Genomic DNA, 13,982 nt, shown 5'->3' on the forward strand with positions numbered 1-13,982 from the left:
GTGCCATTCCAATGTGAGAGTAGACGCTGAATTTTATCTTCTTGAAAATGCTATGCAATCTTTGGGCACATTATATCATTTTCATCATACCTCCTAAGCTAGGAATAGTGGGACTGGCCTGTAAGTGCAGCTACTCGGAAAGCTGAGCTAGAAGGGTCACAAATTCATGACCTGGATGGATTATAGAGTGGATTTAGAACCAGCCTATATAAGTTATGGAGACCTGTCTCAATGTGCAAAGTGAGCAAAGAGAACGCGAACTGAAGTCAGAGGTTGCGAGTGCATCATGGACCAAGAAGGCTCAAGGTTTGATCGTCAGCATTAAAACAAACAAAAAAGCTCGTTCTGATATATGACTGTCAAGTGGTGCCTGGCATGGCAGGTGAATTCTTACTTGGAGGGTGAAGAAAAACCATCATTCTTCTGACTTAGATTTTATTCATTTATTTATTTGGGTAATCTGATGTGATTTTTGTAGTTGTCTATTTTGTCACTTAAAGTATTAAAACAAACTCTAGGCTGGAAAAATTTTTAAAGACTTTTTGTCTACCATTCCATAGAGCTGCAGATGTGGGGGAAACACATAAATCCATATACTGAGATCAAAATCTCATCTACTACATATGTACAATAGTACAGAGATGCAGTTCCTGTTTCTTGGGGGAAGAATCCCTGATTTTCCCCTTATTTGAGGGTAACCCTTGCTGTATGTCATCGAAGTTATCTTGGCTCTCGGGTCTGTTGAGAAGCCTGAAGCACTGGAAATCAGCGCTTTTTCTTTTACCATCTATGATCTACATAATTGTGTTTTTGTTATTTTTTAATTTATAGTCAATAACTTAGAGTCTTGGTCTAAATAAAGTTGGGCTGCTCTCCTACCCTGTAACTGAAAGTTAGGACTCATCTGGAAGACTACCCTGAAAAGTGAAGAAACAAAATTAGTTGTTATAATGAGTATAAAGTCATTTTGGGTGGTCAATATATTATCTAGAAACAAAAATAGGTATCAGGTGTTACAGTTGACTGAAAATGTTATTTAATCTATTTACCTGGGGTATTTGGAATAACTAATTTTTGCTCTATAACATGGGTGCTATATAAACTAACAAATTATCCTAAGTATGTGTTTGTATGATCATATTTAATCACTTATGTGCATAGGCTTCCTTCTCATTCTAGATTAATTAACCACATATCAAAAACTCAAAACACGAACTTGTTTCTACACATTTTTCTTGTCATTATGTCATTGGTAATAATATATAAGAACTCGTCACATGATGCTTATATAGTATTGGATATTATAAGTAATCCAAAGGTAATTTCAAGTCTTCAGGTAAATATGCCAAGTTTGTATACACATACACATATGGTGCAAGAATCCTTGAAATTTGATGTTGGTGAGGCCCTGGAATATATCCTCCCTGAGGGATAACTGCACATGTGTGTATGAAAGTTCATAATTTACAGGACTTGTGAAAAGACTGGACACTTGCAGGTACCTAACTGACAGATTAGTTTGCACTGCTGTCTCTACCACTGAGCAAAAACTTGGAGACTTTTAGTTATGACAATCAAATACAGAGCTTCATTTAAAGGTGAGCAAACTGTGCCTAGTAGGATTTAACTAGTGGGGATTTTTCTCCGATGAGTAATTTTAGACGGAGTGGTCTAGGAAGTGGAGCTAACTGTAGAACTGGATGGTTCCTGATGGCACTGTCCATGGCAGTATAAAACAGCGTGGCCAGTAAAGGCATTTGGTACTTACTAATCATCATGGTTAAGGGCAGATACCACGGGAGATAGAAATGCATAACTGTGGTGCCTACTGAGTCTTATGCTTATTTACTTCTTACTCATGATGTAGGTAAACTTCCTTAGAACACAATTTTATTATCCCATTTATTTATTATAAACTATTCTGAATAATATGTGATATATGTGAATGTTCAGGGAACATGAACTAGTTTAACACATACAGGAAAACTTTCAAGTGACTTAGGAAACTTTGCTCTAATAGAGCTAAGCCTGGTGTACAAACCTATTAAAGAGGCCGAAGCAGAGGGACTCCATTTGCTGCAATACAGAGAGTGAGTGGAAGACCAGTCTGGAAGACTCAGTAAGACTGTTTGAAAGTTTAAAAAGTCAAAAGAAGGCTCCGAATGTAACCCAGTGGTAGAGAGTTCACCTAACATATGCGAATCCCCAAGTTAACTTCTAGAATTGTAAAAACAAAACAAAAAGTACCTTCAGTAATAGAAGTCTGCCATCTTAGTTATTTTTCCTGTTTCTGTGATAAAATACCCTGACAAAACCAATTTACAGAACTGGGGATTTATTTGGGTTCACAGTTTGGGGGTGTAGTCCATCACATGGGGGAGTTGAAGCATTAGGAGCTTGAAGCTCACCAGATACAGCACCAGCAGACAGCATAAGGATTATGAATGTGTCTGTTCAGTTCCCTTTCATCTTTTTATTCAGTCCAGTAATGAGTCTATCTCAGTTAACTCAATTCAGATACTCCCCCCCACACACACACAGAGGCATTCTCCAATGTTTGTCTCCTATGTGGTTCTAGATTACACTGATCCGACACTATTAACCAGTACATTTGTGTCTGCAACTTTTTCTGGTGGTAATAAAATACCTGAGAAAACAGATAACCACATCCAGGGAGGATTGTTTATCTTGACTCATGGTTGCAGAAGTTTTCATGAACATTGTTTTGGCTGTGAGGAGGTACAGCATGGCAGAGGGGCATGGTAGACAGAAGCTGCAAACGGCATGGCAGTCAAAGGCAAGGAGAGAAGGACGGATGACAGAACATGTCCTTCTGGAATATGCTTCCTACTCTACTGCTTCTTCCCTAGTTAGGGGAAGGGATTTCATGTCACTCATAAGCATAAAGCCTTGAAATTCACCACTTTTCTATGACTTAGTCCATCTCCTGTGTCCCCTCTTTGGTCATAGTCCCTCGTACTTATCGATGACTTTCTGACTGGCCACCCATCACCCACATCCTTCTTGTTTTAAGATCTGAAAGCCCAGCATTCAGGAAAGTTCTCACTCTCAGACAAACCAAGACTGGCCAATCTGATCTATAATGTGATATTCTGGTCATAACAGTCTAACCTCATTAGAAAGAAAGTAAAGTTTTCTCATTAGAATTTCAATACACACTCATCTTTATTCTTAATTAAATTTATGGGTTTAGAGGCTTGATAGCTTTATAATTGCATGCCATTCTCTGCCAAATAAAGGCAGAATCTGTTAGTTCCTGCAGGACTCTGTTGTTATTGTTCTTTCTTATTGCCTCAGTGTACTTGGAATACTGATTTGATATTAAAGGTCCCTGAATTTCTGTTTGTCTTCACAAGGGCAAAATTCATCCCAAGAACAGGCTTCAGGAGCTTTCTTGATGTGAGGATACACTATTCAGAAGTCATTCATATTAATAGTGTGGTGATGCAGCCTTGCAAATAAATTTTCTCTCTTGATTTTCGTCTTGCATCTCCCATTGTGTTTAGATGAAGAGATTAGTTTGGGTGGGGAAAACTGCATCTATCTCTATATGTGAAACTGTAAGAGAAGCTTGCAGTACATTGCTTTGCTCTGTATTTTCTTACATCGCAATTTTCACAAGTTTAATGAACCAATTGTGTGTTTAGTCTATGCCATCTGAACTATACTTAATTCTATGAAACAGAGATAGGTCTATGTCATTGGCCAGCATAGTCTGAGTGCTTGCCCATAGCATGACTGCCATAGGTATACAGTAAATGTTGACTAGATAAATATTTGATGGAGAATTGGTAGATGGATCCATGAGTGAATGGCTGAATAAATTTTTAAGCAAACAGACCTAGTGTAGTTTAGAACATATAATGATTATGAAGTGCCCTGATACTGTACATGAAACTTAGTTTTCCTAAAATCTGTATTTAAAGGTTCTATATGTTGATTTCTTTTCTTTCCTATATCTGGAAATAGACCAAGGTGTTGATTTACTTAAGCTTGATAAGATAAAAGTCCAGAGAATGTAGACCTGGTGGGAAGGAATATTACATAACAGGTACTTAAACCGTTTAACAAATGAAACCAATTGTCTGCCGATATGATTGAAGTTGCATAGTATATTGTTCTGGCTAGTTTTCTACTGATCCAGTAAACATCATGGCCCATAGCAACTTAGTAAACCCTTTGACTTCTAAGTCCCAATCATAGTCCATCACTGAGGGAAGCCAAGACAGGAACTAAAGCAGGACAAAGAACAGTGGAACTGAAGCAGATGCTATGGGAGGTACAATCCAGGACCACCTGCTCAGGGCTATCACCATTCATAGTGGCCTGGGCCCTCTCACAATACTCATTAATCAGGGAAAAAACAACTCCTCCAGACTTGGCAACAGGTCAATCTGGTGGAAGAATTTTCTCAACTAAGCTTCCTTTACCAAATGACTCCAGCTTGTACCAAGCTGACTCTCTCTCTTTCTCTCTCTCTCTCTCTCTCTCTCTCTCTCTCTCTCTCTCTCTCTCTCTCCCTCCCTCTCTCTCTGTGTGTGTGTGTGTGTGTGTGAAATATATATATATATATATATATATATATATATATTCTTTCAGAGCAAACAATAACAGATAGCTACAACAAGCCTGACTTAGGAGAAAAAACAACTTCCTTTGTGTTTCTTCACAGAGTCTCTGTTAATCAGCTTCTGGTCAGCTTGAACCAGGTTCGTGAAACTGATCATGCTTTAGTTTCTCTCAGTGCCTCTCACTAGATTTCTATTCTTTGGCCTCTTCTAGTCTCAGTACCATAGAACTCTGATCCTTAATGCCTTGGGAAGTAAAAGGCCTGGGATCTATTTCCTGTAAACTTATGGAATTTGAAGAAAATACTAGCAGTATACAGAAATTTTCATAGTGAATGTTTCGTCATATTTGCCTTGAGGATCACACACAAGAGAATTTTATAGCCGCTTTCAAAATTTCCCAATCCATCAATATTTCACCCAGAATTTTGAATAACTATTTTTTCTCATATACTCCATTAACTGTGATTCCAGTCCTGAGTTTAATGTTGTCCACAATAATAGAAGCGGAGGCAGAGAGAAGCTGTATATGACATGATAGTTCTACACACAATGCACGTTGGGCACAAATGAGAGGAAAAAAAGAGTGCTATTGAGATGGGATTTTACTCTAACTAAGACCGTTCTCACTGAGGAAGAAATTACTTTATTGGAAAGATGCCACTAGCATCTATTCAATATTCATTTAAAAAGAACATTTTCTAGAGCTTCATTTCTATCCATGTTCAACATAAGAGCAACCCAGAAGTGACTGTATTCAGTTTTCAGCAGCCTCACCAAATGACCACTAAGAGAGAAAGCACTTCTACTTTTTCATGGTTAGGTTACTCCAAAATGGAACGATTAACACATATATGCTACAAGATTCCCATTCATTTATTCTAACAGTTAGCAGAGATGCCAAACATAAAATGCAAACACTTTCAAAATGCGGTATATTTGAAAAGAAATTGGATCTTATTCTCAGAGTTAATTTAGTTGATAATTCCAAGCAGGTGGCTTATGGCTCAATAAGAACTATGATTAGTTTCCTTTTTAGAAACCATTTCTAATTTTCCTCTGGAAAAGTTCTGCTAGCTGATTGCTTGAACTTCACTTAGGTCTGGAAAAGTATGAGAAAATGTTCTTGTTGGCTACTTGACAGGGTAAATAAAATAAGGAACTATTGGGGAAAGAGAATATATTGCTCCCTGAAGGTGCAACTGTTTCTTCGAGCTGAAAATTACACATTTATGAGAAAAGTCAAGTGCTTCCCAGTGGAGAGTTGGGCATCTCAAATCAGCTGAAGTTAAATTAAATACATATATTGAATAGATAAGTAAATCCCACAATCAGAACCTGAAGTAATACACTCTCCCCTGTCAAAGCATTTTATGTAGGTTCAAATCATTCGAATTAAGCATTACTTTATAGAATTAATTCAATTTGAAAACCAATCAATTTGAAAACCAATTGTAATATTTTCGTGTTAGTTGTTCTTTTTCTCCCTTTTGCAATTCTGGACTTTTCAGAGCTTTCAAACAAACTGTGACTTCAATATGCATTAGTACTTCCTGATTATCTTCAGCCATGGCTTATAGACTACAGATGATCTTTTACTAACCTCCTCTTCTGCCAACAGCCAATGATATAAAAGATTTACTTCATTTCTTACTATTACTTACACTAAATTTAAAAACATTAAAGCATTTATAAAAGCGCCTCCTTCGGAGGTTCCAGACTTGCTCCTGGAAGCACAGAGGTCTCTGTTTCCAAAAGTATATTAACAAATGGTGCTGGGATAACTAGATATCAACATGTGGAAGAATGAAAATAGATCCATGTCTATCACCATGCACAAAACTCAAGTGCAAATGGATCAAAGACCTCAACACAAAGCCAGCCACACTGAACTTTATAGAAGAGAAAGTGGGAAGTACATATGAATGCATTGGCACAGGGAACCCCGGCAGCACAGACACTGAGAGAAACAATTAATAAATGGGACCTCCTGAAACTGAAAAGGTTCTATAAAGCAAAGGACATGATCAACAAGACAAAACAACAAACTACAGAATTGGAAAAGATCTTCGCTAACCCCACATCAGACAGAGGTCTGATCTCCAAAATATACAAAGAACTCAAGAAATTGGTCATCAAAAGAACAAATACTCCAATAAAAAATGGAGTGCAGACCTAAACAGAGAACTCTCAACAGAGGAAACTAAAATGGCTGAAAGACACTTAAGGAAATGTTCAACATCCTTAGTCATCAGAGAAATGCAAATTAAAACAACTCTGAGATTCCTTCTTGCACCTGAAAGAATGGTCAAGCTCAAAAACACTGATGACAATTTATGCTGGAGAGGATGTGGGGAAAAGGGAACACATCTACATTGCTGGTGGGAATGCAAGCTGGTACAGCCCCTTTGGATGTCAGTGTGACAATTTCTCAGAAAATTAGGAAACAACCTTCCTTAAGACCCAGTAATACCACTTTTGGGTATCTATCCAAAGGATGCTCAATTGTGCCACAAAGACATGTGCTCAATTATGTTCATAGCAGCATTGTTTGTCACAGCCAGAACTGTAAACAATATAAATGTTCCTCTACCGAAGAATGGATAAGGAAGTTGTGGTACATTTACACAATAGAGTACTACACAGCAGAAAAAAGTAATGACATCTTGAAACTTGTAGGCAAATGGAGGGATTTAGAAAACATCATATTGAGTGAGGTAGCCCAGACTATCGTATGCACTCATTCATAAGTGGCTTTTAGACATAAAGCAAAGAAAAACAGCCTGCAATTCATAATCCCAAAAGAACCTAGACAACAATGTGGATCCTAAGAGAGACTTACATGGATCTAATCTACGTGGGAAGTAGGAAAAAACAAAATCTCCTGAGTAAATTGGGATCATGGGGACCATGGGAGAAGGTTTGAAGGGGAGGGGAGCGGAAGGGAGGAAAGCAGAGAAAAATGTATAGCTCAATAAAATCAATAAAAAATAAATAAATAAAAGGACTGTTGGTCAAGTGCTTATAAGTACCATAAATCTATAAAATATATGACTGGGCTTATTTTCTGTTTCTTTCCTTTTTCTTTTTGCAGTATGGTCTATATACCCTAGAATATCCTCAGCCTTGATGTGTAGCCTAAGGTGGCCTTGAGCTCTGGATCTTCCTTTCTCTATCTGCTGAGAGCTAAAATTCTGAGAGCATGCCACCCCACTTGATCGTGTGCAGAGCCTTTGGGGGTGTCGGCGATTCATGTGTGCTTCACAAACACTCTGCTGCCCCCTCAGCCCCACCAGAACCATTTCTACAAGGGACCAGTTCATTCTGATTCCAACAGTGATAGCAAGATTTTCGATTTCATCCTTAAGCTTGATTGCCTTGAATTTGTAATACTCCCTGCTGGAACTTCGAAGGTTATTTTTCTTCATATGTTTCCCACACATCTGTATGTTTACTCTTCTCTTGACTTTATAAGACTTTAAATGACTTTCTAAGACACCCGTGGTTGGTTTTCACTGCTTCTTTATATTTGTTATTTACAAACTGAGCTCAATGCTCTGTGAGTCTGTGGTTGGGTGACTCCTAGTGTGCTTTACCTAGAACAGTGTCATTTGTGAGGAAGGGTGATTGCTCTCCACATTAGGTCTAGGACCTGTGAATGGGGCTCCATGTCAGTCTAGAGGGCTCATCTTGCCTAATCATCTCAGAGGTCCGCAGTAGCCACCAATGATGGCTGAACTCTGCCCTCTCTTTCCAACCCTTACTTTCCCAAGTCTTCCCTCTCTAGAAAAGGATTTTGTTATGGAAATCGGTGTCACTCCCATACCTCTGATTACCTGGGCTAGAAAGTTTCGAGATTCTTTTGAAAAGTGCCTCACATGTGTTTTTGCTATTTATCACAAGGGCACTTTTTCCTGTTAACACAATGAAAAAGCACCATCTTTGCACATCATCAGATAAGAAATGAGCCTTTATTTTCCCATCCTGGAACTCCACACTCACTGTCTGTTTTGTTAGTCTTTCTTCCCCAGGCTAATTCTTCACACTAACTCTCCTTGTATTGGGAGTTTCTTCTAAAGGTTACCACTCCTCCTGTCACACCTCTACTTATAATTTATGATAAGAAGGATAAGGGTTTGTCTAAGAATGCCCCATGGCCTAATATCCGTAAGCTGATGATTCTCTTCTCCTACAAATTTAAAGAAACTCTTGTGCTTGTGATTAAGATCAGGATCTTCGAACCAGGGCAATGACCTTGTGCGTCTCAGAATCACACGGAAACTTGTAAAGATGGGGTATCTCATCACAGCCGTGATCTATGTGTGATTGTGTGAAAGGTCCCCAAAGGAATTAAAGGAGAAGGTGGCCACTTGAAACTGAAAAACCGAGAGTGGGCTTCTCTTCTCAGAGGCAGATGAGGCAAATAGAGATGACATCTTGCCATTTGACAAGCGTGACTGGCTCTAGACTCTGACCTCCACAAGTATAAGATAGTAAAATAGTAGTTAGTTAGTGCTCTGGGTGTTCAGCATTGGTCCAAGACACAAAAGGAAATGAATGAATTGTTTCTGCACTGCTCTTCCTAATTTCAGGATAAACTACAAATGTTCCAGCCTCTGCAGCGGTCCTTCTGTGACGGTTTCCTTCTAAGTTCTATGTTCTTGCTTGCAAGCCACTCACAGCACAGCTTGATTCGCAGCTATGAATTACCCTTGAAGTTTTGGAATTTCAAGTTGGTGGGCCACTCCCAACTGCCTGCTTTCTTTCATACGAATTAGAAATAACCGCTTCAGCCCTTTCTTTTTTCTTCTGGTTTTTCCTCTCCCCTAAATCCTATTTGTCACTTCCTTCAGGACTCTTTCTTCTGATAACTTAATCTGCTGTGGAAAATGCACAAAAGGAATTGAATAAGAAATTCAATAAGCATAACACTTATTAGCTGGACTATTTGTCACAGTTTTACACAGAGCTGTTATCACCATCCCTTTCTGTGGCATGGGAGTGCCGTGCTTAGTCTCTGTAAGTCACACTTAAATGCCTTTCTGTCCCCAGATATTTTCATATTTTGAAAGATCATTTTGAGTGACTTACATAGAGGCAATTTAGAACCTATCACTTGATGAAAGTATTCCTTAGATGTTTGGATGGGTAATAAGTACTGTTGTAACCAAAGATAAATTTTTAGCTTTGGATGGCCACTGATCTATAGGACCTGCCCATGGGTCAGTCAAAGCTTTGTTCTCATGAGTTACAGGATCCAGAGCAAAGCAACAGCCCTCAATGAGAAGAATGCTGTGCTCTGTCAGCGATCTGGGACACATCCTACTGTTTTCTTAGAGACTATGTCATAGGAACCTGTAATAGGACACTGAAAACAAATTTTAAAAACCTGATAAATAGAAAATTTCTTCTACAATTAAGAGTATATCTCAATGGTAAGTCTGGCTCCCATTAAAGGAACCCTTGAATATTTAATAGGATCTAATTAAAATTAATAGAGAAAACACTATGACAAAGCTTAATAAGTACATTTTTCTCTTCTTTTATGGGAGTAAACTGCCCAATTCTTAAAATAGACTGTTCTAATGACTTCATTTGTTTTCTTTACTAGCTTCTCTTGTCAAATAGAATGATGAATTTTCACTCTATAAACAATTATGCTATTTTAAAGAATCCAATGCAGTAAAGGTTATGCTGTATGTTTCTTTGACTCACTTCCCAGCTTCCAATATCTTACCGTCTTTAGATATATGTGTTATTCCATTTATTACTGGCCAAGATACAAAGCTCAGAATGGCAAGTAATATAGACAGGAGGAGATCAACTTTGCTAGTTAGATTTCAAGGTCTTTTTCTTGCACTATTTCAGGGTTTCTTCTTTCCAGCTTTCTTGTCTCTATTATTAGCATTATTAAAATGATTAACTTTATCAATTTGTTCAAATTCTCTCTTGTTCTTTAAAAACAATAGCTGAGAGATGTGTGTACCCTGAATACTTCTTAATGTGCTACCTTCTTTATGTATGTCTTGACTCTGACTCTTGACAGGCTACCTCTCCGCATTACATGCATGTGCCAGACTGTGTCTTTGCAGAGTAATAATTTAAGATATAGAGTATTGTAGCTGATCAGGATGCCAACATTTGCTTGAGACATTGCAATTGTTTGCATTTGATTCGGTTGTCCTACCAACATTTCTAACAATCTATAGTCATACATGTACTATACCATCCTGACTGGAGTGTCAACATGTATGCTAGAATATATATTCTCTTCAGAAGCATAGACATAGTTTTGTATTGGTTAGCGACAATGTATAGAAGAAAGGAAGTCATCAGCTTCAGTTATAGATCCGCTGGTGAACTTACCAGAGTCCTCTGGAAAGTTTCAAAGTCATGGTCATGCAGATAACCCTAGTTAATGAAATGGTTCACAAAACAAAACAAAAAGAAATATGTGAGGTAAAGAGAACTTTTTGGAGGAAAGGAGGTTGATAGGGATGGAATAGGGTATAAGGAAAATAGGTATTAATGTGATCAGATTGCATTACATGTATGTACAATATTGCTAAATGGAAAATTTAATTCAAAAACAGTTCTGTAATTTAGACTGATCATAAAGATGGCCAAAACATGGTTGTTCTTGTTTAAATGAAAATGGCAGTACCACTCTGCTGAAGGCAGAGCTCAGATTTGTATCCTCAGATGGTGATGCTTCTGCCTCACACACAGGATATTTTTTCATAACCACGGTCAGTCATCAGAAACTTGTCCACTGACTAGCAGTCTTACATCTTCTGAATGAATAGCATTTTCTAAGATATTTATACAGTTGTTGAAAAGAACAATGGTACATATGTAGATGTAGTGAGAAAGAGTAAATGAGAACAGAGGAGGTGTGTAAGTTTCTTTAACCAAAACCACATCAGAGTTTTCTTCTTTCAAAATGAAAGATGACTCTGGAGATAAAAGACTCAATTGGAATATGAGTACTTGCACCCAGCATGAAGTTTCTGATAAACTACAACTAATGGGTGCTAAGAGAGAGAAAGCGAACCAACATTCTTAGAAATGAGCCCTCTGAGGGTTAGTAATCCAGTGCCAAGTGGTGAGGCTTCAATGCATTCATATACAAGTCACAGTTATTGGACATAGCAAGATCAATTCTCTCTCTCTCTCTCTCTCTCTCTCTCTCTCTCTCTCTCTCTTTCTTTCTCTGAGTGTATGTGTGTGTGAATAAAATTAAAAAAGAAGAAAAGGCTAATAATTTCAGAGGGAGTAGAGAGACAGAGGAAGAGTTGAATGGGAATTTGAAGGGTAAAATTATATAAATAGAATATACATGTATAAAATTCTCAAAGTAAACAATTAAATTCAAAGTAACAAAAGCAAAAACTTCCATAACAACAAAATAAAAAGGCATTACCACCAACATAAGACAGAGAAAGTATCCCCCACTGAAACACACTGCTTCGAACTGCAAGCAGGAGTAAAGTGGGGGTCTTCAGTTAGGCAAAAAAACATAAATCGCTTTGAAACCAAAGGCAGATTAGACTCTTTTAATCTCCTGAAAAGAAAAAAATGCAATGAATTATCATTTTGCAACAGATACAGTGAAGTGACCATGTGAGATTCTAAGCTCTGCTAAATTATCACTTAGGACTAAGAGCAAAATCAAAACAACTTTGATTCCCAAACTCGAAGAGCACCTGACAAAATGTCTGTGACTGAACCCCAGGGCAATGTACTGCAGCATGAGGGAGAGTAACATAGGAGGCAATGGAATTCCTGAGCAGTGATGGAGAATAGATAGTGAGGCATACCTACGGGGAAAACCTATGCACAGAAAGTGTCTCACACAAAAGGCAAACAATCTGCCCAGAGGTCAGCATCAGCAGCAATTTCTGTATATCATCTATGCTATTTTCAGACACTTTCTATTTAATCAAAGTATATCTCATTTTATTTACCCTGTTGGCAACTGGAATTTCAGATCAATTTTCATCATGAAATTTGATGCAGAAATATTCAATAAAATACTGGCAAACCAAATCCAAGAACACATCGACAAGATCATCCAGCATGACCAAGTAAAATTAATCCCAGAGATACACAGATGGTCCAACATATGAAAATCTCCCAGCATAATCCACCAAATGATCAACTGAAAGAAAAAAAATGCATGATTAACTCACTAGATGTTGAAAAGTCTTTGAAAAATTCAAAACCCTTTCATGATGAAAGTCTTGGAGAACTCAGGGTCTATAATTCTTCATTGAATTTCTTCTTAATTCTTTGTGTGGGTTGTATATTAGGGTGACTGTGGCCCCGTGAAAAGAATTTGCCTATGGTCTCTCTGTTTCTATTTTGTGGAATAATTTTTACAACTCTTACTCTAAGGTAATTTCTATCTTTGATGTTGTTTCTTCTATACAGCGAAATGATGGATCCTGTCTTAGTATTCATTTTGTTAGCCTATATCTCTTTACTGGTGAATTGAGTCTAATGATATTGAGGGATATTAATGATCAATGATTGTTGAGTTTTGTTATTTGGTTGTTGTTGTTGGTGGTGGTGGTGGTGTGTGTGTGTGTGTGTGTGTGTTTCCCTTTTTGGGGTTTTGCTGGTGTAAAATTATATATTTCCTGTGTTTTTGTGGGTATAGTTAACTTCCGGGAGTTGGAGTTTTCCTTTTAATAACTTCTGTGGGACTGGATTTGTGACTAAATATTGTTTAAATTTGATATTGTTGTGAAATGTCTTGTTTTCTCCATCTATAGTGATTGACAGTTTGTTACAAAATATAGCAAGCTCCGGGATAATCCTACATTCTAACTATAGGTGACAAAGATGTTGCAATAGGGAATCCAGATGTTTAACAGGCTCCAGGATAACATTGTATTCTAGCTATGAATGGCAAAGATGTTACGGCAAGAAATGCAGATGTTTAAATTGGAATTGAAGAGGGTCACCATCATCTCAGATATGAGGAACATCTTACTTTTTTGCCAGATTTCTTAATTCTATCTGTGACCAGGGATCCATCCTGCTGCCTTGGATTATAGTTCCTCGAGTTTCTTCTGCTCATTTTTGTCTCTGCTTGAAAGCCTTATCTTCATTGTCCATATCTTTGGCCTGTTTCTTTGGCTATTTCAGGGGCTTATTTTTGCCACCTTCCCAACCAGACATGGCAACTCCAGTCAGTCCCTTTATCCCCTCAATTTCTTTAAGGAATATTTTCATTTCCTCTTTAAGGATCTCTATTATCTTATTATTTATTTATTTTTAATCATTTACTTTATTTACTTTGACCATATATTTAGTAATTAAATTGCTGGATCATATGACAATTCTATTTTTATTTTCTTCTTTTTAATTTTTTTGAAATTAAAATGA

General features: G+C 37.6%; 1 pseudogene; it reads right to left on the reverse strand.

Moving 5' to 3' along the window:
- Positions 1–12,135: 12,135 nt before the first annotated feature.
- Positions 12,136–13,775, reverse strand: LOC125399227 (translation machinery-associated protein 7 pseudogene; annotated as a pseudogene).
- Between the last annotated feature and the right edge of the window lie 207 nt (positions 13,776–13,982).

This window comes from Myodes glareolus, chromosome 22 (assembly GCF_982192425.1).
Source record: "Myodes glareolus chromosome 22, mMyoGla1.1, whole genome shotgun sequence".
Taxonomy (NCBI): Eukaryota; Metazoa; Chordata; class Mammalia; order Rodentia; family Cricetidae; genus Myodes; species Myodes glareolus.